The 26,816-nt window shown below is 50.0% G+C and overlaps 1 long non-coding RNA gene across 1 annotated transcript in view; it reads right to left on the bottom strand.

Annotated features, from left to right (window-relative positions):
- Positions 1-5,685: 5,685 nt before the first annotated feature.
- Positions 5,686-26,816, bottom strand: part of LOC141172950 (uncharacterized) — a 387,477-nt gene continuing 366,346 nt past the window's right edge. The window contains exons 3-4 of the long non-coding RNA XR_012252558.1: positions 13,594-13,703; positions 5,686-6,496 (exon numbers count right to left, since the gene is read on the bottom strand). This is a non-coding gene — a long non-coding RNA (uncharacterized lncRNA). The remainder of the gene's footprint in view (positions 6,497-13,593; positions 13,704-26,816) is intronic.

The raw sequence follows: 26,816 nt of genomic DNA, 5'->3' as shown, positions 1-26,816 counted from the left end.
ACATCTGTACACCCACTCGGCTGGCGGGGGAGTTGGCTCCTGCAGGGGACCCAGAAGCTGGCTGGCTGTGCCGGTGCCCGGAGGTAGCGGTGTCTGGGCCTGCGGGACGTGCAGGGCGCGCCCGGGACTTGTGGGCCTTGCGGCGGGGGCAGGAGCGGGCCGCCGCTGGTGGCGCCTTGGATCAGCAGCTCCACCAGGGGGCCCAGGAGCAGGTTGACGCTGGCAGCGCCCGGGGCTGGAGGGCTTGGTTGTGGGCCTTGCTGCGGGGTCAGGAGCGGGCTGGTGTTGGTAGCGCCCGGGGTCAGCGACTCCACCAGGGGGCCCAGGAGCAGGTCGACGCTGGCAGCGCCCGGGACAGGGAAACTCCTCCTACCTGCTCCCGCAGCCTCTCCTGCGTCACATGTCGCCTCCTGGTGCTGGTCGGGATCCGCCAAGGCTGGGGCACCACCAGTGCTTGGTAGCGTCGTCGGCTGCCGGTTCGCCATCCGCTGTTCCATCTCCCGTCTCCACCCGGTGATGGCGTCTCGCTGGGCCCTCTCCATCCTTTGGCCCAGGTCTTCCATCCCAGAGCGGAGGAACTCTGAGTCCTCCTGGGGCAGCTTAGCCACTAGCTCTTCCAGGGTGTAGGGTGCTGCAGCCTGCAACAGGCCGCCGACGGGGGCTCTGGTGCTGCCGTCCTCCATCTTCCCTACCGGGTGCGGTCTGTCTAGACTGATCCAGACCACGCCCTGTCTCCCAGTTATCTTCTCTCCTCTCCCCTTTTGGGGGCGGTCCCAGGGCAGTTTGTTGCGGTCCCATGGCAATCTGCTGTCGGTCACATTCAGGGTCAGCCCCCCCACCTTGATGGACACACTTGCATACATGACCACTGCTGTTTGGGGCGGGCTCCGCTTCTGGCGCCATTCTGGAACCTGGCCCACGATGGGAAGAGGTTTCTTGTTATCTTTTAGCACGCACATAATGGCGCCCGTTCTTCTGGGGTGCCACATTTAGTAGAAAACACAGTCTTTAGGCGCGCGATACCCGGTAATAACAGGTGGGCTCATATCCTGCCGACTACGCCAAAGTTGACGCGCCCCCTGGGCCATGGGGTACCCGGAGCCGGGCCTGTAGATGCTGGGGGTTGTAGTCACCGTGGCGGTGACCCGCTCCGTGACCCAGGTGGTCAATCCAAGGGTAGTAGATGTATATAGGTTATATAATGTCCGACTACGCCACCTGTGCGGTTAATAGAGACCGCCGCTGCAGAACAGTCCTCTGAAGCCGGTGGTATAGCAGCAAAGGTGGTATAACTCCCCACCGGAAGAGTTAGCTTCAGGGCAGTGTGTGGGGATGATGGTGGTTGTGCAGGGTGTCGCGGTGCAGAAATAACCACAGAGTCCGCATAGTGCAGTCCCAGGGTCTTTACTGGTAGCAATTAGACAGGCCTGGACTGGAGTACTGGCTAGAGATAAGAGTCTGGTCAGTCTGGGAGCAAGCATAGAGTCCTCCTGGATAGGTGGAGTTGTAGGCCTGCTGTGCTCACTATTCTCTTTGGCTATTTTGCTTGTAGCTGTGTTGTAGCCCACGTCCCTGAGTGTAACGTGCAGTGCTCACCCGTATGGCTGGCAGCTCGAGCCTTGTGGATGCCTCGCTCCTCCGTAGCGGTACTGGTCCCTCGGTGCTGCTGAGCCTCCGGGCGTCTGATGGGGGCCAGGAGACCTGCAATCTCCTGCCCTGCGGTATCTGCTGCTGGGTCTGAAGGATCCCACAGCCTCGGACTCCGGTGTCTTTGTGTGCTCCATCTAGGACGAGCTATCTCCAGCTCCAGTCCCTAGCTCCTCTCTCTTCGATGTCCTAAACTCGACTTCCTGCACTAAACTAAACTAACCCCGCCCCCAGATACCAGTTGCCAAGGGGAGGGACTCCCCTTGCTGGCCTGGAGCCAGGAAAGTGTTGCATGTATTGTGTTCCTGACCAAAAGGGCCCCCGCTTGTTTCCAGACATGGTATTACCTCTTTTGAGGGAAGCAATACCACTGTGGCAACCAGATCCTCTGGGGTGCCACATATGTCACAACACTAATATATGGCCGTAATAAATTAAGCTTCCACAATTACGTCTGCAGACAGAAGTGGTCCTTCTTCTACATTAAAGATGTGGGATAGTGGAAAGGTTGAGGGGTAGCTGACCATGCTGCTCTATAGAAGGAGTAGTTTCACCCTTATATTTGTGCTTCAAGCAGTCTTTATTAAATGTTTCAGGTCCAAATGATGTAGTTTTATTTGGGAAAGGGATCAATATGGACCTAAAACCCGTAATAAAGTCTACTGTACTTGAAGTACAACTACAAGCTTGGAACTACACCTTCTATACAGCAACGCTGTCAGCTACACGTCAACCTCTCCACTATATGCACACGTAGGCATTAGAAGACAATCGCAGCATGCTGCAAGTGGCTTCGATATTCGGACCATGCATACTCATACAAGTCTATGGGTGCGAATAAAATATCAGACTGCACTCACATGTCATCCAACTGCAGTCCATACAGAGAATGGAGAAGATGGGGAAATTAAGTTCTCCATCTTCTCCGCACCTTTGTCACACTCAGGTGACACCCGGCTCAAACTCTAACAGAGTTTGAGCCAAGTGTCATTAGCATAATCAGCCCAATTCTCTCTCATGAGAGAATATACCCCAGTGTGAGTGAACCCTTAGGCTGTGCATCCATAGTTGTAATCATGGTTACCTGGTTAGGGGCCCAGTCTGATGTTTTGTCCCGCCTGAAATTCAAGCTTGTAAAAATTTTGGAAATTATTCTTGTGTTCAGGGAGCTATTGATTAAAATCTTACTTTTCAAAGGAGGTCTACTCATTTATGCTGAGCACTGTATATATTGGATACAGGGGCGGACACGGACAGCTTGGGGCCCCTGTGCAAGAAATGTGTCTGGGCCCCCCTCCTTTTATGGTGACAAAGCTCAAAAAAAAAAGGGAACACTAAAATACCACATCCTAGATATCACTGAATGAAATATTCCAGTTGCAAAACTTTATTCATTACATAGTGGAATGTGTTGAGAACAATAAAACATAAAAATGAACAATGTAAATCAAAATGAATATCCCATGGAGGTCTGGATTTGAAATGATACTCAAAATCAAAGTGGAAAATTACAGGCTGATCCAACTTCAGTGGAAATGCCTCAAGACAAGGAAATGATGCACAGTAGTGTGTGGCCTCCACGTGCCTGTATGACCTCCCTACAACACCTCGGCATGCTCCTGATGAGGCTGAGTATTGTGTGTGGCCTCAACGTGCCTGTATGACCTCCCTACAACGCCTGGGCATGCTCCTGATGAGGCTCAGTATTGTGTGTGGCCTCCACGTGCCTGTATGACCTCCCTACAATGCCTGGGCATGCTCCTGATGAGGTTGAGTATTGTGTGTGGCCTCCACGTGGCTGTATGACCTCCCTACAATGCCTGGGCATGCTCCTGATGAGGTTGCGGATGGTCTCCTGTGGGATCTCCTCCCAGACCTGGACTAAAGCATCCGCCAACTCCTGGACAGTCTGTGGTGGATGGAGCGAGACATGATGTCCCACATGTTCTCGATTGTATTCAGGTCTGGGGAACACGCAGGCCAGTCCAAAGCATCAATGTCTTCATCATGCAAGAACTGCTCAGTGTGAACCTGCTCACACATGAAGAGCACAGGGCACCAATGTGGAATCTGCCAATCTTGATGTTCTTTGGCAAATGCCAGTCACCCTGCACGGTGTTGGGCTGTAAGCACATCACCCACTTGTGGACATCAGGCCCTCATACCATCCGCATTGAGTCTGTTTCTGACAGTTTGTGCAGACACATGGATGTTAGTGGCAGCTGGAGGTCATTTTACAAGGCTCTGGCAGTGCTCCTCCTGTTCCTCCTTGCACAAAGGAGCAGGTAGCGGTCCTGCTACTGGGTTGTTGTCCTCCTATGGCCCCCTCCACGTCTCCTGGTGTACTATCCTGTCTCCTGGTATCTGCTCCATGCTCTGGACACTGTGCTGACAGACACAGCTACCTTTCTTGCCACAGCTCCCGTTGATGTGCCATCCTGGATGAGCTGCACTACCTGAGCAACTTCTGTGTGTTGTTGTCACACACAGTGTAGGAAAGACTAAGTGCAACACAAAGGGATGAGGGGAAGGGAGCCCAGACACTAAGGAAAGGGGGAGTGGAGACCCCTAGGCTGATCTAATATCACCCTGTCTCCCCTACTGTTCCTATATTGGTTCCTCACCAATCGCCAAACAGGAAACCTAAGCCCTTTAAATCCCTAGAGCAAGGCCCTGGATAGGGAAGGGAGGATGAGTACTGGTCAGTCCCCACTATAAACTATAGACAACAAGGGAGACAAACACAGGGGGGAGAAACTTAGCTTAAGCTGTCTTCAGAGAGATTACATCAAACGTTCTCCGAAGCACCAGAGAGGAAGTAAGCAGACTGCAATAGCTCCAAGCCTTCACAAGGAAACATGTAAATATTACTGGCCCCTCCCTGCAGCAAACTGAAAGTATTTTAACACCCAGGCCAGGGTGTCAATCAGAGCAGGAGGGAGGTAGCCTCTGGGTCCTAAAGTGAGACAGATTTAAGGAGGTGTCTGTAATGCCAAACACCAAATCAAGAGCCAAAAAGGATGAGAACAGAGAAATGGTCTGTGGTCACCACCTGCAGAACCGCTCCATTATAGGGTTGTCTTGCTAATTACCTATCATTTCTACCAGTTGTCTGTTCCATTTGCACAACAGCAGGAGAGATTGATTCACAATCAGTGTTGCTTCATAACTGGACAGATTGATTTCACAGCAGTGTGATTGACTTGGAGTTACATTTATTATGTATATTGCCGTCCCTTATTACACAGTGCCCTCTCTTGTTATGTACAGCAGTGTTCCTTACATATCAGATTATTTATAGCAGCCTGTTCTTTATTACATACCATCCTCTCTTGTTAGATATATAATGTAATGACTGCTGATAGAGCATGGGTAAGCTTCTTTTCTAATGGAGGCGACTGATGGACTAGTCTACTAGTCAGTTGCTGCTCCATCAGCAGTCATTTTATATCTAACAAGATAGGACTATGTAATAATGAGAGGGTGATGTGATTAACAAAAATATGTGACTCGCCCCCTGGGCCGTGGGGCACTCGGATCCGGGCAATAGGGGGAACGATGGGAGTAGTAGTGGCAACCCGGTTCCGTGGCTCAGGGTGGTCAGGCCAGTGGTAGTCCGTTTTGTGCTGTTGGTTTTGTCCGACTACGCCACCCGTGGATTTGCGGTCATTAGGAACCGCCGCTGCAGGGCAGACCGCTGGGGCTGATGATATATGCAGCTGGGATGGTGTGACTCCCCACAGGAAGAGTGCGGCCCCAGGGCAGTGTAGTGGATGGTGGGAGTGATGGTAGTGAGAGTCCCGGTGCTGATAGTGCTGGAGGAGCAAGGAGCACACAGACAACAAGTTGCAGTCCAGGGTCTTTACTAAAACAGGTAAACTGACCCATAAACAGTCCCGGCTAGGAGGGGACCTGGATGTCTGAGAGCAACGGGGAAATTGGCCCTGGTCAGGGTGAGGGTGTAGGCCTACCGTGCTTTCTGCGCTCCTTCTGGCTATCTCCTCGTTATAGGGTAACAGCCCACGTTTCCGAGCTTTCCGTGTATTCTCGCCTGTATGGCCTGCGACGTGGGTTCCTTTCTGCTCCCAGCCTTGTACGGCTCTGCTGGTCCCTTCTGTTGTGGCAGGGCCTCCAGGCTTCTTAGGCCAAGGAATATACAGTCCCTTGCGGACTGGTTATCTGCTGGAGGATGTAGAATCCTCCCAGCCTCAGACACCAAAGTCTGGTAAAGTCAGTCTTTTATCTGCCAAGACAGGCTCTCTTCGCCTCTTGTCTCTGGCTTGTGGCTCTCCTCCTGCCACACTTCCTCTTAGGTGCAGTGCAACTGTCTGTCCCTGCTCTGCTCTGGGACAAGTCTCAGTGCTGAGACAGGCCATCAAGTTCTCTCTAACCCTGCCCCCAGTACCAGCTTTTGTAGGGGCAGCCTGCTCCCCCTACTGGCCTGAGACATGAGGCATTGCATGCTAATGTTCCCCTGACTAGAGAACCTCCCCCTTGCTCTCAGACACAGCTTTAATTACACTTGTGGCATCCAGGCCAGGGTGACACATTCCCCCCTAGTGAAATTTAGTACTCCGGGACTAAACAATACACAAAGACAATATGCATAACTATAAAACATTAATAGACAAACGACGCACAGATTGAGTTCTTAAGGTCACAGTGTGGCCTGTGACCGGGTGTCCATATCACCAATACAACGGGGAGCCTTAACCAGGTGGGGGTCTCTCCTACCCCAAGTCCTTTACAGTCTTAGTTCATTCCTCGGTTAGGCTCCGAACGCAGTCCATACAAGGTCCCGGTTATTTAAAGTCCATAACCTTTGAGTCCTTACGGTAGCTGCAAGAAACTGAAACACAGAATTACCAAACATGCATGTAACTTGGCAAACAATTAAACATTTGGCAACAGGGTTATTTACAATCTTAGTACACTCTATATTCTCCAGCGAGCGGGTATCTGCCCTTTTGTGCTCCTGGTTGACCTCCTTAACCCACTGTCTGGTGGTGGACCAACCTGGCTTTCCCCACTAGCGTTAGGGGTACAGCTACCAGCTGGGTGTACAGGTAGGGCAGGCAGCTGTCTGCGGGTCCTTTGGCTTACCGCAGGCATGGCAGGCTCACTGTCAGCAGAGGGTTGACTCTCCTGGGCTGCTGGTACAGGCTCTTCTGCCTCTGAAACCGCTTGCTCCTCTTCACCTTCCGGCTCTGGTGTTGGTTGTTGCTGCGCCGGTTGCAGGAAATGCAGGACGGGTACCACTATGGCATCATTTATGCGAGTCCAGGACTGAGGGAACTCACCGAGAACGGTGCTGATCATTTCTTCCTTGTCCTCTGCGGGTTCAAGGTCACTCTGATCCTCTTCTGCACTACGGAGTTGCTCGGGGCATCTTTTGAGGTGGTCTCTGGAGACGACACTAGTGGTTTCTCCTCCGTCCTTGGTGATTACGCACACCTTTGGGTTGTCGTGGTCAGACTGCAGTACGGTGTAGGGTTCCCTTTCCCACTGGTCGTCCAACTTATGTAGCCTTCTTTTTCGCTTCAGGACTTGCTCACCAGGTTCTAGGGGACCAGCAGGGGCGTGTTGATTGAAGAGTTTTTCTTGCCTCTCTCTCACCTGGGCCAGGCTCTTCTCCACACTCTCCTGTACCTTCTTGTACTGCAGTTGCCTTTCCTTATCCCAGTCCGCATCCGGGGAGGTGTCCTCAGGTATTAGGACTCCCATCTCCAGGTCTACGGGCAGCTTACCTGGTCTAGCTCGCATCAGGTAAGCCGGGGTGCAGTTTGTAGCATTCACCGGGATATTGTTGTATAGGTCTATCAGGTCCGGCAGTTTTTCTGGCCACAGGCTGCGTTCCTCCAGGGGCAACGTCTTTAGGAGATCAATGACTATGTTGTTCATCTTCTCACACATCCCGTTGGTTTGGGGGTGGTAAGGCGTTGTACGAATCTTCTTACAGCCATAGAGGTTGCAGAACTCCTGGAAGATTTCAGCCTCGAACGCTGGACCCTGGTCTGTCAGGACCTGTTCCCGGATACCCGTGTGGACGGCAGAAGTATTGCTGGAAGGCTCTGGCCGCTGTTTGGGCTGTCAAGTCCTTTACCGGGACCACCACTAGAAAACGGGAATAGTGGTCCACGATTGTCAGGGCATAGATGTATCCAGACCGGCTTGGAGCCAATTTGACGTGGTCCAGAGCTACAAGCTCAAGAGGCTGCGTGGTGACGATGGGCCTCCAGGGTGTCTTCTGGCTGGTGCGGTCCTTCCTCCTCAGGTGACAAGGGCCACAGTCTCTGCACCATTTTTCTACAGCTCCTCTCATGCCTTCGTAGAGGAACAGCTTGCTCTTCTCTTTCCATAGCTGCTTGGCTTCCTCTGGGGCATCTGGGGCATCTGGATCTAAGCGGGCATCTTCCTGGGTCAGCAGATCTTTCACCAGGCGGACTGCAGGGTCACTATCTTGGGTCTCGGCCCAGCTGTGGTGAGGTAGGGGATTGATCATCACGGTTGTTAGATCCTCCTCTTTCACGCGGTGGGAGTATTGAGCGGCTCCATACCGGTGAAACGCGGGGAGTTCTACCTCCTCCACCTCTTCGTCACCTTCAGGTAAGTGAGGCATCCTCGACAGGGCGTCTGCGTTGGCATTGGTTTTGCCGGCCCGGTACTTGATCACGAAGTCATAGTTGGAGAGACGGGCCATCCACCGCTGTTCTAGGGCACCCAGTCTTGCATTGTCCAGGTGTGTCAACGGGTTGTTGTCCGTGTACACGGTGAACTTTGCGGAGGCCAGGTAATGCTTGAAGCGTTCCGTCACGGCCCACACCACCGCCAAGAATTCTAGCTTGAAGGAGCTGTAATTCTCCGAGTTCCTCTCGGTGGGCCTCAGCTTCCGGCTGGCGTATGCGATCACCCTTTCTCTGCCCTGTTGGTTTTGGGACAGTACGGCTCCCAGTCCCACATTACTGGCATCTGTGTGGAGAATGAAAGGCTGGCCATAATCAGGGTAGGCCAGGATCTCGTCCCCTGTGAGGGCCATCTTTAGCTGGCGGAAGGACTCCTCTTCCGGTTTATCCCACTTGAAGGGCGGCTTTTGGCTCCTGGACTTAGACTGTCCGATCAGGAGGTCCTGCATAGGAGCTGCCATCTTAGTGAACCTGGGGATGAACCTTCAGTAGTAGCCTACCAACCCGAGAAACTGTCTCACCTCTTTGATGTTCGAGGGGCTTGGCCAGCTCTTGATTGCCGTGACCTTGTCAGGGTCGGGGGCCACTCCTTCCACGCTTACCACGTGCCCTAGGTACTGGACCTTTGGTTTCAGCAGGTGACACTTCGATGGTTTCACCTTCAGGCCGTAGCCTGCCAGGGCTTCGAACACCTCGGCCAGGTGCTTTAGATGGTCCTCGTAGGTTTTCGAATAGACGATCACGTCGTCCAGGTAAAGGAGGACCGTCTCGAAGTTTCGATGCCCTAGACAGCATTCCATCAGCCGCTGGAAGGTCCCTGGTGCGTTGCAGAGCCCGAAAGGCATACAGTTGAACTCACTCAGTCCCATCGGGGTGGTGAAGGCGGTCTTCTCCTTGTCAGCCTCTGCCACAGGAACCTGCCAGTACCCGCTAGTAAGGTCCAAAGTAGAAAAGAAGTTAGCTGATTTTAGTGCGGCTAAAGACTCCTCCATTCTAGGCAGCGGATATTCGTCTTTGTGGGTGATACGGTTGATTTGTCTATAGTCCACGCACATTCACATGGTGCCGTCTTTCTTTTTCACCAGAACCAAGGGGGCTGCCCAGGGGCTACAGCTGTCTCTAATGACGCCAGCTTCTTTCATCTCTCTTAGCATGCCCTTTGCGTTCTGATAATGTGCGGGGGGTACAGGTCTGTGTCTCTCTTTTATTGGTGGGTGGCTCCCTGTGGGGATGTGGTGTTCTATCCCTTTTACTCTGCCGAAGTCTAGCGGGTGCTTACTAAAGACTCTCTCGTACTCCTGTACCACCCGGTAGACTCCTTGTTTTTGGTGCAGGGGAGTGGAGTCAGCACCCACATGGAGTTTCTGGCACCAGTCCTCCTTTTGTTTCTGGGAGCCATTACCCTCCGCCTGAGGAGATGGAGGCAAGGGTTCCACGGCCCTGATAGCTTTGTGTTCGACAACAGTTTGGCGAGTGTAGCGTACCTGGGTAAGTGTACCTCCCTCTCCCCAATGTTGAGGATGCGGACGGGCACCCTCCCATGACGGACATCAACCACCCCCCGGGCTGTCAAAATGGTGGGCTTGCTGTCTGAGTACACGGGTTCTACCATGGCTTGGTAGTCTCTACCTCTCAACCCGATTGCAGTCCGACACCAGATCATCATTTCACTTTTGGGAGGCATGGAAATGGGGAATGGGTCACTCAGTCTTACGCTACCGATCTCACCACCAGACAGTTCTACCTGCTGCCGTCTCATCAGGGCTTTTATCTCCTTGTTGAGGACTCTCTGTTGGCTGGAACTAGCATTCACTGCCACCTGTTGTAGAATTACAATTACCTCTGAAAGACAATTTTCAATTACGTTAGTACCCACAGTTATTTTAGGGTGACTTTCACGACGGTCAATGTCCACAATAATCACTCCCTGTGCCGGCAGTTCAACTTTACCAATTTTAATGGTCATCTCCTTGAACCCCATCTGCGGCACGGGTAAGCCATTACTGGCGATGATGCTCAAGTTACTGTGTGGATACCGTGTGATATCAGCATCAGTCCAATACTGCTTAAAAAGTACATAAGGGATAGTGGTTACTTGCGACCCAGTATCCAGCAAGGCGCTCATGGGGATACCGTCCAGCACCACGGGTAAAACCGGGCGCCCCCCAACATACTTATCACGCCAATTATAAGGGCCTGGTGATCTTATGCCTGGGGGTTGGCCCTCTGCCCCAGGTTGGACCCGTTTAAATTACAGTACCTGGAAATGTGTCCGGGCTGGTTGCATCGACGACAAATGGGCTGTCCATCCTCTGCGTAGCGGTCTGTGGGCCTTCCTCGGAACGACGGGATCCTCCTCTGTCGACGCCACGGGACATCCTCCGGACTTGAAGCCAGCTCGATGGGTCTTGACGGGTCCACTTGCAACGCCTGGACGGTCCTGGTCAATGCCGCGACGCTCCTAGTCAGCTCCTGGACTTGGCGGTGCAGGTCTTTCGACGGGGCTTGGTTCAGGGCCTGTGCATCAGCCCCCACGGGATCTATAGAGGAGGGCGCCGCCTCCTGGTGGTAGGTGAGAGCAGGGCACCGGGGGTTTATAGCGCCACTGGTTGCAGATTCACGGAGCACCCTTATGGCCCTGTCCTTAAATTGGGCAAAGGTCAGGTCGGGGTTCTGAAAGAACATGAGGCGCAGTTGGGCCCTGTGGGCGCTAGACAGCAGACCTTCTATGAATTGTTCTGTTAGCAGCTTATCCGTTTCCTGCACACTGCCAGGGTCAGTTTGTTGAATAGCCCTCAAGGCTTCCTGCAGATTTAGGGCATAGTCTCTGATGCTGTCCTGTGCCCGCTGCTTACATCCATAGAACCTCATTTTAATTTCAGCGGAGGTACGTGTGTCAAAGGTACCCCGCAGCCGGGCCAGAATACCCTTCACAGTTCTTTTCTCCTCAGTGGGCCATGATTTTACCTCCCTCTGGGCTGCGCCAGTTAACTGCCCTGTTAATATGCTGACCTTCTGTTCCTCTGTCAGGGGGTAAACGTGGAATAAACTGTATAGCCTTTCCTTGAAGTCAGTTAGGGCATGGGGCTCCCCTGAGTATTTGGGCAGCCAGGCCGCTCCAGGGATGTAGGGAAGGGAAAAGGGCATCACCGCTGCTGCAGCCGCGTTGGTGGTAGTGGGCGCCTCTGTGTCCGACATCTTCCTCCCCCCTCGTTAAGCGCGGCCTACCTTCCGACGATCCTCTTCTGTAGGCCGCGGCTCCGCTGCTGCTGCTATGGACGAGGACCTGGCGTCGCGTCCTAATGATGTCAGCGTCGCTCTCTCTCCCTTCCAGGACCTTGCGCAGCGTCGGTGCGTGGGGCGGAGCTTCGGATCTCGCGCGGTTTTGACGTCCACGCCCCTCTTCTTCCCGCGCGGCGTCCTGAAGATGGCGTCCGATGGCGGGAAGCAGCTGCGGATGGCGGGAAGACGGCAGAAGACTGCGGGAAAAGGTCCAAGATGGCGTCTGATGGCGGGAATCGCCTCCGGATGGCGGGAAACGACTCTGGACGGCGGGAAACTTCGCCACAGGTAAGTTACAAAAGTCTTTTTCAGGCACGCAGTACCCGGTGGTTGCGGGCACGAAATCCTGCCGACTACGCCAAAGCTGACTCGCCCCCTGGGCCGTGGGGCACTCGGATCCGGGCAATAGGGGGAACGATGGGAGTAGTAGTGGCAACCCGGTTCCGTGGCTCAGGGTGGTCAGGCCAGTGGTAGTCCGTTTTGTGCTGTTGGTTTTGTCCGACTACGCCACCCGTGGATTTGCGGTCATTAGGAACCGCCGCTGCAGGGCAGACCGCTGGGGCTGATGATATATGCAGCTGGGATGGTGTGACTCCCCACGGGAAGAGTGCGGCCCCAGGGCAGTGTAGTGGATGGTGGGAGTGATGGTAGTGAGAGTCCCGGTGCTGATAGTGCTGGAGGAGCAAGGAGCACACAGACAACAAGTTGCAGTCCAGGGTCTTTACTAAAACAGGTAAACTGACCCATAAACAGTCCCGGCTAGGAGGGGACCTGGATGTCTGAGAGCAACGGGGAAATTGGCCCTGGTCAGGGTGAGGGTGTAGGCCTACCGTGCTTTCTGCGCTCCTTCTGGCTATCTCCTCGTTATAGGGTAATAGCCCACGTTTCCGAGCTTTCCGTGTATTCTCGCCTGTATGGCCTGCGACGTGGGTTCCTTTCTGCTCCCAGCCTTGTACGGCTCTGCTGGTCCCTTCTGTTGTGGCAGGGCCTCCAGGCTTCTTAGGCCAAGGAATATACAGTCCCTTGCGGACTGGTTATCTGCTGGAGGATGTAGAATCCTCCCAGCCTCAGACACCAAAGTCTGGTAAAGTCAGTCTTTTATCTGCCAAGACAGGCTCTCTTCGCCTCTTGTGGCTCTCCTCCTGCCACACTTCCTCTTAGGTGCAGTGCAACTGTCTGTCCCTGCTCTGCTCTGGGACAAGTCTCAGTGCTGAGACAGGCCATCAAGTTCTCTCTAACCCTGCCCCCAGTACCAGCTTTTATAGGGGCAGCCTGCTCCCCCTACTGGCCTGAGACAGGAGGCATTGCATGCTAATGTTCCCCTGACTAGAGAACCTCCCCCTTGCTCTCAGACACAGCTTTAATTACACTTGTGGCATCCAGGCCAGGGTGACATATATGCATATACTGTATGTAAGGGACAGAACTGCACATACCACGAGTGAACGTTTTATAATAAGGGACTGCCCTATACATAACTAGAGAGGATGGTTTGTAATAAGGGACGGTGTTATACATAATAAAAGAGGAAACCATGTAACTATGGGCGACGCTATACATAATGAGTGAGTACACTTTATACTAATGGACTGTGCTATGCATAATAAGTGAGTACACTTTATACTAAGGGACTGTGCTATACATAGTACGGCTACATTCTTGTATGCATGTGCAGTGTCTGTGTGCTGCCCGCTTTTTTCAGACGCATTGAGCATGTCCTATTCTGACTCTCAAAATCGGATCAGAACAAAACATTCTGTGACCCTCTCGGATCTCATTCTCAGATCCGTGATTTTCACAGATGTGTGAACGGATCTATAAAACTGTACGAGTCCGTGTGCCGTCCGATTAAAAAAAAATTGGCAGCACACAGACATATCACACAAATGTGTGAATGTGGCCTAAGGGATTTTACAAATAACATTATCACTACAAGTCATACACTACAGATGCAGAATAATATTTACATCTAGGAACTTACTGCTGACATCTCATCTGATTAGAGTCATTTTCTGCTGCTTCTTCTCCATCTGGTCAGACCTTCATGCCGACATCTCCCAGCCACGACTCGTCATGATGATTACCGCAGCCCTAAAAATAACAAACATACATAATATATATGTGTCTCCCCCGCACTGCGCCCTTGACTACAAATATGTACCCCACCATTAAAATACTATTATCTACGCACCAATCAAAATATAAAGTGATAAGCAGCACTGTGCCCCCCATTAACTATAATCTCTGCCCCCCAATAAATATAAATTATTCAGTCTCTGTGACTCTCCCCAATTAACTTTAAGGCTATGTGCCCTTGCTACGTTTTTGTTGCGAAAAATAAGCTAAATTTTACAGTACAAGCAAAGTAAATGAGATCCCTGAAGTCTCATGAACATGTTGCTTATTTTTTCCTTGCAGATTTGCAGCAGATTAAAAACTACGTAATGTCAATTTTTGCAGCGTATTTCACCCATACTAATGAGAGAGGGGAAATATGCAACAAAGGCATGTAAAAAACGTGACAAAAAAAATTATTTTATGCAGCGTTCTTCCTGCCAACACATTAGAATATGCAGCAGAATTTTCTGCTGCAAATCCTGAACCTGTGCACTTAGCCTTAGTCCCTGTCCTGTGTTCACCCATTCATTATAAGTACTTGATAGCATCATAATGAATTTGGGGGTGGGAGGAGACATTATCAGGTAATTAACATCCTCCGCCACCTCCCAATTCATTACTAGTATCTGACAGCGTCTTCTCCCACCTTTCATTTCATTATAAAGTGTCCTATCCACCTTTTCCCCACCTCACCCACTCTCCTCCACATCCCATCATTGTCCTCTCGCACACATCCTATCATTGTCCTCTCGCACACATCCCATCATTGTCCTCTCGCACACATCCCATCATTGTCCTCTCCCACACATCCCATCATTGTCCTCTCGCATATATCCCATCATTGTCCTCTCTCACACATCCTATCATTGTCCTCTCGCACACATCCCATCATTGTCCTCTCCCACACATCCCATCATTGTCCTCTCGCATATATCCCATCATTGTCCTCTCTCACACATCCTATCATTGTCCTCTCGCACACATCCCATCATTGTCCTCTCCCACACATCCCATCATTGTCCTCTCGCATATATCCCATCATTGTCCTCTCTCACACATCCTATCATTGTCCTCTCGCACACATCCCATCATTGTCCTCTCCCCCACCCCATCATTTCTTCTTGCCTCTCCCATCATTGCCCTATTCCACACATCCCTTCATTGCCCTCTTCCACACTCCTATCCCCCTCATTGTCCTCTCTCGGTCTCCCCAGTGCATTGAATAAAAAAAATTTAAAAAACACACTCACGTCTCCATCTGTTCCCCCGAGGCATCGTTTCTTCTTTCTTCTTCGCCTGCAACTTTCTCTCTGACACATGCAGTGTGCTGACGTCATTAAGCCGTGTGCGCCTGTATCACTGAGAAAGCGCTGGGCAGGAAGCAGAGGACAGATTCCTGCAGCTCTGCTTCCATTTTCTCCTATGGGCAATGGAGCTGCAGAGATTGTTCCCTGCCCGCCGCATTGATGAGGGAAATCTGGCCATGAGCCCCCCGGAGCCTCGGGCTCTGAGCAACAGGCCATATTGCCCTCAGTATTACTGCCCTGCAAGGGCCCCCCTCCACTTCTGGGCCCCCGGTGCAGCTGCACCGGCAGTATGTCCGTCCCTGATTGGATATAAAAGTCTACACACCCCTGTTAAAAAGCTTTTTATCATGCAAAAAAATTTTTTCCACCTTTAATGCACTAGATACTGTAGATAGATAGATATTCAAAAAATACAAAATAATATGTAATAATAAAAATGGTGTAAAACTAAAAACTAAATTGGAAAGCAAGTGTTTAAAAAAAAGTAAAGAGATTTATGAATCTCACTAGTCATCATGTGTAATTATTTTTTTGCTTAGTGCACACCGGTGTCCGTCATAGTGGTGTCCATGTGAGGTATCTGCACATGTCTCCTGCATTACCTCATTGATCATGTAGGTAATAAAGTTTCAGCAAATGTAAATAAAGCTTCATTTGTGCCCCAGGACAAGGTGAGGAGTATAATTATTGTAGATTTTACAGCCTAATGATTCAGCTCCATGTTACAACCTCCGCTTAAATCATGGTGGAGTCAGACTAATGGCCATTTATGACTGTCTTCACTAATAATTCCATCTCTTCCATGGGACGGACGTTGGTTCTAATGTACAATAATGTCTGGCTTTGCTTAAAAATAGGGAAAAAAAGCGGATTCTTCCGCAGCGGGAGGGAGGCGTCTGTCCTCTTATCTGGAGACATCAAGTGGACCATGCCATTAATTTTAGGTTGCAAATGTAGTGACAACATAATATGTTCAGGGCAGGTGAGGACGGAAAAATTCAGATACAGTAAATCAATGACAGTGGAATCACATTTTGTTGTAATTTGCCCTTTTTGATGTACATTTTATATTGGGTTTTTTAGTGTTGCTCTCTTTTACTGCCATCTGTTTTTGCTTTTTTTGGCTTAATCTTTGGGAAAAATGAAAATCAATTCTTCTCTAGATAGAACAGGATGATCTCTACAGAACCACATAAAGGTGTCTTCCCTCTCGGTCAATTAGGGAATCTTTACAGAGCCTTCATACCAAGTTAAGTTTCGGGTTGTAAAAAGGGTTTGACCTAACTCAGACATCTATAGGTGGCACTATCAAGACTATTGGCTTCTTCTCGAAGGAGAGCTTTTATTTTTGAAGAGTAACTGGACATGGATGACAAAAGAGTGGAAAAGAATGAAAATGACGCCAATAAATTACTTTTTCAAGTTACTGAAATAATGGACCACACCGACATATACAGTACAGACCAAAAGTTTGGACACACCTTCTCATTTAAAGATTTTTCTGTATTTTCAAGACTTTGAAAATTGTACATTCACACTGAAGGCATCAAAACTATGAATTAACACATGTGGAATTATATACTTAACAAAAAAGTGTGAAACAACTGAAAATATGTCTTATATTCTTGGTTCTTCAAAGTAGCCACCTTTTGATTTGATGACTGCTTTGCACACTCTTGGCACTCTCTTGATGAGCTTCAAGAGGTAGTCACCGGAAATGGTTTTCACTTCACAGGTGTGCCCTGTCAGGTTTAATAAGTGGGATTTCTTGCCTTATAAATGGGGTTGGAACCATCAGTTGTGTTGTGCAGAAGTCAGGTGGTACACAGCTGATAGTCCTACTGAATAGACTGTTAGCTGCTTTTTTCTTGCCATAATACAAATTCTAAGTAAAGAAAAACGAGTGGCCATCATTACTTTAAGAAATGAAGGTCAGTCAGTCCGAAAAATTGGGCAAACTTTGAATGTGTCCCCAAGTGCAGTTGCAAAAACCATCAAGCGCTACAAAGAAACTGGCTCACATGAGGACCTGTGGCACCCTGCTACCACAGGTACCACAGGACCCAAAAGGGTGAATGGACGGACTCCTCCACAAGAGGCCCTCATTACATTACAAACACCTCCACCCTTCCACCTCAGACCACCAGAGGGAGCCCTGTTATGGATATATATATATATGGAGGGTGGAGTTAGGCAGTGAGCAGAAAGTCAGAGAGCGTGCTGGCGCTGAGACCAGTGAAGGAGCAGCACGTCTGCTGCTGTGTTCTGAGGGCCCCGAATGTGGCCGGAGGCAAAGAGGAGAAAGGAGTTAAGGGGGCAGAGGAGCATCATAGGCTCACCCCAAGACATAATCCGGACACCGGGTCCACGACTACAGGGTCCTCTATACCCAGTAGGGTCTACCGGCATACCAGGAGGATTACAGATCCCTGGTCGACCTGAAGCTAAACCCATTACAGGACTAGGAACCACGAAGGCCCCGGCGTCCTGGGATAGTGGTTGCCACAGAAAGGTCCTACTACCAAGTGACAGGTGAGAGAACGACACAACACAGAAGCTAGGTCCAGTTGCACGCTGGCCAGGAGCTTAGAGAGAGAGGGAGAAACGAACCAGGAGGCCTTATACCCGCTCACTGGGGAGAGTCCAGAAGTGCACCCTTCCTACCGAGTACCCTGGACCGTACCTGACATCCGCACCAGTAAAGGTACTGAAGTGAATCTCCTGTTTCTGTCAGTTACTCCTGCGGCGCCATCTCTCCTGCACTGCAACGCCCAGCATCACCATCTGCACTTACAAGAGAGACCCCAGAGTACGGGCCCAGGAGCCAACTGCTGTGACATCCTAAGCAAGGTAAAAGGCCTGGGCACCAAGTCCCCTATATCCCCCTGGGCGAGACACTCTCTTCCTGGAGTCACGAACAAGATTTCGTACCCGTTGCCACCGGGTACTGTGTGCCGTAATTGAACTGTGTTTAAACTGTGGTGAACATCGCCACCATTACCGCGTCACTGCGCGGGAAGAAGATGGGCGTAACCGCGGGAACCAGAGAGGCGTGACTGTTGGTAGCGCGTGAAGCCCAGGCCCCGCCTTGCGCCTCGACGCCGAACCAGGAAGCGTCAGGTCCTGGAAGGGGACCGTCGTCAAATGCACTCTCTGACGTCAGCCGTGAGGGAAACGCAAGGTCCTGGAAAGAGACGGGCACGTCATATGCCGAGCCCACATCTTTCCGGCAGATGATGGCTATGTTATTGAGCCATGATCTGACTCTAACTGCAGTTGGTGGAACGGAGCTGTTAACCTGTTAAATGTCACTGTAAATCTCAAAATTTTTACAAACGCAGGGATACCATATTTGGTATCACTGCGTTTGTAAAAGTCTAATTAATGAAAATATAAAATAATTTATCGTAGACGGTAGACGGCGTATTGAGAATAAAATCTAAATGCCAAAATTACTTTTTTTCGGCAATACTGTAATAAAATTCAACCAGAGGCAATCAAAACATTGCATCTACTGCAAAATGGTATCAATGAAAACAGCAGCTCAGGATGCAAAAAATAAGCCTTCACTCAGCTCCATCGACTAAAAATTGAAACCGCTTTGGGTCTCGGAAAATGGCGACACAAGTGAAATTTTTTCTTTATTATAAACGTCCAAATTTTATTTCAATACTTAAACAAAAGGAAAACTATGCATGTTTGGTATCTGCATAATCACACTGACCTGGAGATTCGTATTACCAGGTTAGTTTTACCATATAGTGAACTTTGTAAATTAAAAAATTGTGCTTTTTTTTTATTTTGCGCACTAACATTTTTTTCCTGCTTTTCAGTATATTGCATGATAAAATAGTTGGTGTAAATCACAAGTACAACTTGTCTTGCAAAAAGCAAGCCCTCATATGGCTATGTGGACAGAACAATAAAAAAGTTATAAGTTTTGGAAGAAGGGGAGGAAAGAACGAAAGGGCAAAAACGGATAGCTGCTCCATCAGGAAGGAGTTAATAGAAGATATGGTGAAAAAAAATGCTCCATAGCAAATACATGCATTTTGAAAAATAATAATGAAATAAACGTTTTTGAAGAAAAATTTTCTCTTTGGTCCAAAAAAATTATGTGTCAAATTTCTTACTATAAGGTGCATATAACAGTTTATATTCTTCAGTTTCTGCCATTCATCCTGCCAGCTCAGAGAGCAAATTATTTTATGTGCCTCCCCGCAAGGCATTCATCCCGGTGACTGTTCTTTAATCAGGTATCCGTGCTTCTGACATGTTTTCATTACCTTCTGCAGATTTTTCCATAACCAAACGTCTCTCTTTATGCGCTAAGCGTAAACATATGTTAATAGTACATTACAGTAACTGCTTTATAAAATATCCTCACATCAATAAAACTTTTATCCCGTGCCTTTCCCGTAAACTCAATGACTACTTTCTCTGTTGGATAATCATAGAGAGAGCGTACAAAAAAAGCCTTCAAAGTCAGAACTACTTAAGGAAAAGTTCCCCCCAAAATTCCTCCAACTTCTAAAATGCACCTTGGTAGAGTAGCTGGTAAGAAACATGTGCCGTATCCAGGAAAGAAAACAAAGCGCAGTGCGGTATTCCCATCGGTAACCTCTAGGGGAAACCTGGCGCCACTCCAGCTCCTGACATTATAACGTAAATGATCATATTTCTGTCATGAACTCATAAAACAAAATCTACAAATCCACTCCAGTGGTTCAGAACTTTTAATAATTTATTCTAAGGTGATATCTAATATAGAGATACAGAAATAGTGAATAAATTACGTATCTGGATAAATCAAGCAAAATAGGGCACTTCATAATTTGTCATAAAATTTGGAACACTGGGGTTCCACTGAAAAAATACAAAAATTTTACATTTTCATTTTTATTATTCTTAAGTACCCTGGTTAAAAAAAAATGTAATACTCAACTCACCACAAAATTCTCCGTCCACCGTCCGGTCCTCTTCTTTCCACTGTTGAGCGCTGTATTTCTGACCACTTCATTATAGGCCGGAGCCATTGCACGTCATAACATTGCGTCATCATTGCAACCTTATGACATGCAGTGAGCTCCAGCCTGGATACAGTCAGAAGTTCTGGCATGTAGTATAGAGGCTGGAGATGCTGCATACCCGATGATGGAATGAAGAGAACCAGATGTTGAGCACTAAGGCACGTGTGAGTATTGGTTAAAAAAAACACGAATACCTCTCTGGCCGCCCTGTTGCTCACCGTCTGGTCCTCTTTTTTTTTTCCGCTGTCACGTGTTGCATCTCCATGATTTCCGGACCCTTCCAGGTCTCGGCGGTCACTATGCTGCGTCATAAGGTTGCGATGTTGACGACGTGACCTTATGATGTGCAGTAACCCTCAAGGCCTGAAGTCCTGGTATATAGTTAAGAGGACGCTGATGCGGCACACTGGAAAGAAGAGGATTGGATGGTGGGTGGCGAGAAGGGGGTGGCTGGAGCGGTCAGCTGTGAGGTCAGTGTAAGTTTTTTTTATTTTTCCCGGCCTTGTTCCAACTTACAGACATATTTGGGTTACGAACAAAGCTACAGAATGCATCTAGTTTGTAACCTGAGGACTTCTTGTCTTGTTGTTTGAGATTGAATAGATGGGCATTCGTCACTCATGACAGTTTGTTCTTGGAAACCAAAGGATGTCCATATTCACTATTTACTACTATGGATTGGGTGGTCCATTAGAATTGTAGAAAATCATTGCTCGATACATGTAGGTTCAGCTCTTGACGACATTCCTCGAATATCCGGGAGGTTCTAGGAAAAAGGGAAGGACTCCCAGACTCCTCAAAGTGTTAACAAAACTTTTAGGTGCTGCCAAAACCTTCTGACGCGCCCCTGGGCCTGAGTCGCGCAGCGTTGCGCACGCGGGAGCCTACCCGGAGCCGGATCAGATGGGGGTAGTAGTCTCGTGGCGGTGACCCGGTCCGTGCCCAGGGAGTCAGACTAAGTGGCAGTCTATTAGCAGTAGATGGTGGATGACTACGCCACCCGTTGAATGCAGCTATGGAGCTGCCGCTGCAGGGCAGACCGCTGAGGCCGGTGGAAGGATGGTGCAGCGTGGATGGTATAACCCCCAACGGGAGGGGTATGGCCTCAGGGCAGCCGACGTGGATGATGGGGGTAGCAGGAACCACTCAGAGACGATGCGGTGTAGTTCAGGGTCTTTACTGGTGACAAAGATAGACCCTCCCGGAGTACTTGCTAGCAATCGGGGCCTGGTCAGTCCTTGAGCAGATGGGATCTCCCCTGACCAGGCGGAGTTGTAGGCCTTCCCAACTAACTGTACTCTTCTGGCTACCTTGCTAGAGGCGGGTAAAAGTAGCCCACGTCCCTGAGTGTACCGTGTGGTGCTCACCCGTATGTCCGGTGACTCGGGGCCTTCTAATGGCTTCCGCTCCACGATGGCGGTGCTGGTCCCACGCGTGTGACCGTGCCTTCGGGTTTCTGGGCCAGAGGACCTGCAATCCCCTGCCGGTCGGTTTCTGCTGCTGGGTAGAGATTAGTCCCCACAGCCTCGGACTCCGGGTCCGGTGATACTTCTCAGTCAGGGCGAGCTCTGCAGCTGCCAGCCCCTGACTCCTTGTAGCACTGTTCCCACAGAGCTCCTGATGTTCTTTTCCTATATCTGCTTCTCTGTCTCTACTTCTTCTCTACTCACTAACCCTGCCTCAGCCCTAGGTTTATATAGGGGAAGTTCTTCCCCTCCCAGGACTGGGCAGGAGGTGTGGCATGCATAGGATCCCTGACCAAGAGACCTCCCACCTGCTCTCAGACGTAACATTGCATTACTGTGGAAACCAGACCCCTGGGGTGCCACACTTCCGCAAATTCCCCAAAGATTTTTAGGTTCTGCCAAAACCTTCCACAACTTCATGGAAAGCACAGCTTCTAAAAAAGTTTATTTCATTCAGGAGCTGAGGAAGAGTGTGGCGCCCCTGAGGGTTCGACCGCCACAGGGATGCTGCACCTCTTTATTGGGGTGTGGTGTTCCTCCTTCGAGGTAAGAGCGGTGCAATGGTCAGGATCCCACCTCCACATCCAACACCACACTTCTCCCACCAGAGGGGGCTAGTAGGCACTAGGGTGCTGCCCCTACTGGAAATCGGGAGACTGGGGAACCAAGAGATAGGGGGAACCAATTAGTGGGTGAGGGTGGAGGACTCACATTTAGTTACACTTAATATTTCATATTTAATAAACAGCCATCTCGGCTCAGGGTTCTTTGATTGTGTTCTCCATCCATGAACGTGGCTTCTGGGTGAACCTGCAGTGGATGGAGACACGGCCCTCGTACCCTGGCCTTGAGTCAAGGGGCAGGTTGGAGTAAACAAATGTCTCAAACCCGGTCAAGGACCATAACCAAGAAGGCCTGGAGCTTAGGAGTGTAGCTCCACCGCAAAAGGATCCCAGGGGGATGCAGACAGAGCGGTATACGCCACCTGTCCTCGCTATTCTGGCCTAGTCATGGGGATTCCGGCTGCAAGAGGGGTTACCGGCCCCCGACACCTGACTTTGCTACTCTATGTCCTAGTCAGGGAAGCCCAGCAGGCCCAGAGGATCCCACCGGGTAACGGAAGGAGCGGGACAGCCACCAGTACCCTTTTTCTGAGCGAAGTCCAGAGGGAGACCCGGCCTATCTACACACACACAGACAGGAAAGGGACTCGGTCTGAAGTCTAGGAACACTCTGGTGCGGGGTCCTGATTAAGCACTTGAATTACTCGGAGGTTGTCGGATCCCCGTCCCTGGTGACCGCAGAACTCCGTGAGGAGCAGGGAGAAGCCTTGCAGCTGTACTCTCCAACGTGAGTAAAAACCCTGGAAGTCGACCCCTATGGCCTCCGGACTCTTTATTTCTGCACTGCACCGCATCACGTAGCACCAGACCTCCTACACTACAACTCCCTCCATCCTCGTCTCTGCCCTGAGGCCCTGCTCCGCCTGTGGGGAGTAGTATCAACGTCGGCTGCCACAACATCCCGCCTCGGAGGACTGCAGCAGTGCTGGTGGCCTTCACCAGGTACCACAGGTGGCGTAGTCGATAGCAACCACTCAACCCTGATAGCCCGTACCACCCTTTTTAATGTGACGGCCCTGGGCACAGAACGGGTCCAGGCCACGGCTACAACTAACCGAACATCGGACCCGGCTCCGAGTAACCCCCCATCTTCCCAGGGTTAGGGCTGCGAGCGTCACACACTTGGCGTAGTCGGCAGGATCGCGTGCCCGCCCGCAGCAACGGAAGAAATTGCCCAATGCTACCGGGTACTGTGTGCCTTACACCTTAGACTGTCGTTTCCACTTAAAATGGTGCCCGCACAAGAAGAACGGACGCCATAGTGCATCAAAAAGACAGTCTCTTAGCAGCTCCTATTGTGGGCCAGGCTGCCCCATGGCGCCAAAAGACCAGACCGCCCCTTCCATCAGAGACTATCCGCGGGGTAATGCCCGTCAAATCGGATGGGCTGAACGAGGGCGTGCCGGTCAGCCGGCCGCCCTGGAGCCGCCCCAAAAAGAGGAGGAAATGGAAAAACAACAAGGTGTGGCCTTAGCAGTTGGAGTTTGGCAATCCTCAGGAGCGGACATGGACGCTGCTGGGGCGAGTCAATCGGAATCTTCCAAACCTGGCCCAGGTTCTTCTACTGTCAGCGAGCGAAGCGGCATAACCTTAACAGCTGGAGATATGGAATTTCTCCGCCAGGAAACCCCGGACCTCGCTCGGAGAGTGGCTTAGGCCTAGCAAGCGGCATCCGCTGCGTGTCGGGAAGAAATGCTGCTGCGCATCCGGACCCGCCGCCAAGGAGCAGCAGCTCAGGAGGAGGCTGCAACAGAGGTCGCGAGCAGTCCAGGAGTGGGTGAGTGCGAAACCCCTGTCCCGGCTGCTGAGCCCACCGTGCCTCTCCTGGATCTCATGACCGAGTACCTGCTGCCCGGCACGGTCACTTGGGAGCAGGTCTTTGCCCCGGAGCTTGAAGCCTCTGCTCTCGGAGGGGACCTGCACTGCCTCCCAACTCCTGACTCGGAAGAACCTGAGTCTGCTGGGGTATCCACCGACCCCAACCCGGACTGGTCCGCACTGCTCTCCAACTCTCCAACGTGAGTAAAAACCCTGGAAGTCGACCCCTATGGCCTCCGGACTCTTTATTTCTGCACTGCACCGCATCACATAGCACCAGACCTCCTACACTACAACTCCATCCATCCTCGTCTCTGCCCTGACGCCCTGCTCCGCCTGTGGGGAGCAGTATCAACGTCGGCTGCCACAACATCCCGCCTCGGAGGACTGCAGCAGCGCTGGTGGCATTCACCAGGTACCACAGGTGGCGTAGTCGAAAGCAACCACTCAACCCTGATAGCCCGTGCCACCCTTTTTAATGTGACGGCCCTGGGCACAGAACGGGTCCAGGCCACGGCTACAACCCACCGAACATCGGACCCGGCTCCGAGTAACCCCCCATCTTCCCAGGGTTAGGGCTGCGAGCGTCACACAAGAGGTGCACAGGGAGCATCAAGGAGATCTGTAGGAATGACTAGGCAAAGGGGTGTAACGCAGTTAAGGCTTTACGGGATTGAATGCTCAAAGGTTGGCAAGTTGCTCCATGCAGGCACAAGGAAAGAGCCTGTAGCCTGCCCTTGTCTACCTCACTCTCAGCTTTCCAGGCTTGAAGAATAGTTACTTAGATTAACTTGGGTTCTGGATTTTGCCCAGATTTGCAAACACTATGCAGTATATACTATTAAATACGATCATATAGTGCTCAACTAACACCAACATACCCATCCATTATAGCTCTCCTTTGTGCTTAATAGGAGACTGTGATTAGTCCTATGTGCTGCAGTAGTGAAGTATTGTAGTATATAGTATAAGCGAGCCGATGATCACAAGATCAAGTCCCCTAACAGGACTAAAACACAAAGCGAAAAATATATATATAAACCATATTTTTCCCCAATTAAAATGTAATTAAAAAATTAACATATTTAGTATCACTGCATTCGTAAAAGTCCGTTCAATCGAAATATAAAATTAATAAACCCAAACGGTAAGTGTGGTAAAGGAAAAAAAAATTGAAAACTAGAACTACAGTTTTTCAGCCATTACACCTCCATAAAAAATGCAATAAAAAGCAATTAAAATGTTGTTTTTACCCCTAAAAAGGTATCAATAAACACAACAGCTCAGCAGGCAAAAAAAGCAGACAGCTGCATGGACAGAAAGATAAAAATGTTACGGGTCTCAGAGAATGTCAACACAAGCGAAAATGTTAGTTATTTTTTATTACAAACTTCAGAATATTTTTTCACCACTAAAATACAAAAAAAATCCATGCGAGTTTGGTGTTAACATAATTGTACTGCCCTGAAAATTCATGTTAACAGGTCAAGTTTTCTTTACAATGAATAATATAAAGATAAAAGACAAAAAATAATGGCAGAATTGCATTCATTCACTGCAGGTTTATACTGCACTGTGTGGAGGGGCGCCATTTCAATTCTAGAAAGCTAGAATCAAACTTGCGTATAAACAGACCATTAATCAGCTGATGAACTAGCAAAATGCTAGTCTGGTGCGATGATTTTAATGCCGGCAAAAAATGATTGTTTTTGGCAGCACTGTAACACTGACGGGTGTGGATCCACTGCGCTACGGACTTGGCTTACTCTGGAGGGGTGTGACTAAGTGTCTACTGGGTCTTCACTAGGGTCTCTGATGGTGAGGACAGCCTAGGCTGCAGGTAGACACCAGGTACCACTCCAGGTCAGTCCCCTGGACTGCAGTAGATGACAGAAGAGTCAGAGGCACGGGTTCAAGTTACAGGAGGTCAAAGACAAAGATGTGGTCAGACAATCCGAGGTCAGAGCAGATGGCACAGATTCAATACACGTAGCCAGGGTCAGGAGCAGAGAGGTCAGACAGGATGGGTAAACAAGTTGGGTTATTAATGGGAGACAGAATAGGGTGATATGCATGAACAGGTGCTAGAAGGCTAGGAACCAATGTTCGGGCAAGGAATGGAGGGTGGAGTTGCCTGATATATCATCTGCTAGCAGGTGATAGGCTGGGGAAGCAAATATTTGCAGGACAGGGTGGATATAAATTCTTGCAGAGTTCGGCCACGCTCCCCTATAACTCCAACCAGCACAAGGCAACTCAGGGCAATGGTCGAGTACTGGATGGAGCAGGGCGAAACACACGGTAAGAAAGGAGGCGTGTGAATGGCTGGCATAACACAGTGTAATTGGGACATGTGCTGTCGATTAATGTGATGTTCTATGCACATGGAATGTTCGTATCAGCGATTGTTCTATGCATTCGGAATGTTCGTCCTCTTGTTAAATAGGCCAGAAAAGACCACCAACTCCTGGGTCAGCCCGTCTAAAGGAGCCAACAGCCAAAGAGTAGGAAGACTTTCATTGTAACTCTGTCTGAGGGGCTGTGATTTGATACCATCTTCCAATAAGTATTCAAACAGAATTATGGAAAATGCCATATTGTTGATGGGAATAAATATTTCTAGCCATTTACTGGATCTGATTAGAACAGGTCAAACCCACCGGAAAGAGATAATTTCTGGCCTGTCGGATCTAATGATGGAAAGCTCATAACTTAGCTGTGGAGGCGACTCTAGAACCTTGATGTATATCAGGATACTATTTGGGTTGGACCCAAGAGATAAACAGATATAGGATCTCATGCGCTGGGCTAAGAGGAGAATTTTTCATAGGTTGTTTCTTTT

This window comes from Phyllobates terribilis, unplaced genomic scaffold (genome assembly GCF_046119375.1).
Source record: "Phyllobates terribilis strain yellow unplaced genomic scaffold, ASM4611937v1 Scaffold_1__5_contigs__length_1240528914, whole genome shotgun sequence".
Taxonomy (NCBI): Eukaryota; Metazoa; Chordata; class Amphibia; order Anura; family Dendrobatidae; genus Phyllobates; species Phyllobates terribilis.
This window is presented reverse-complemented; position numbering and strand designations above follow the sequence as displayed.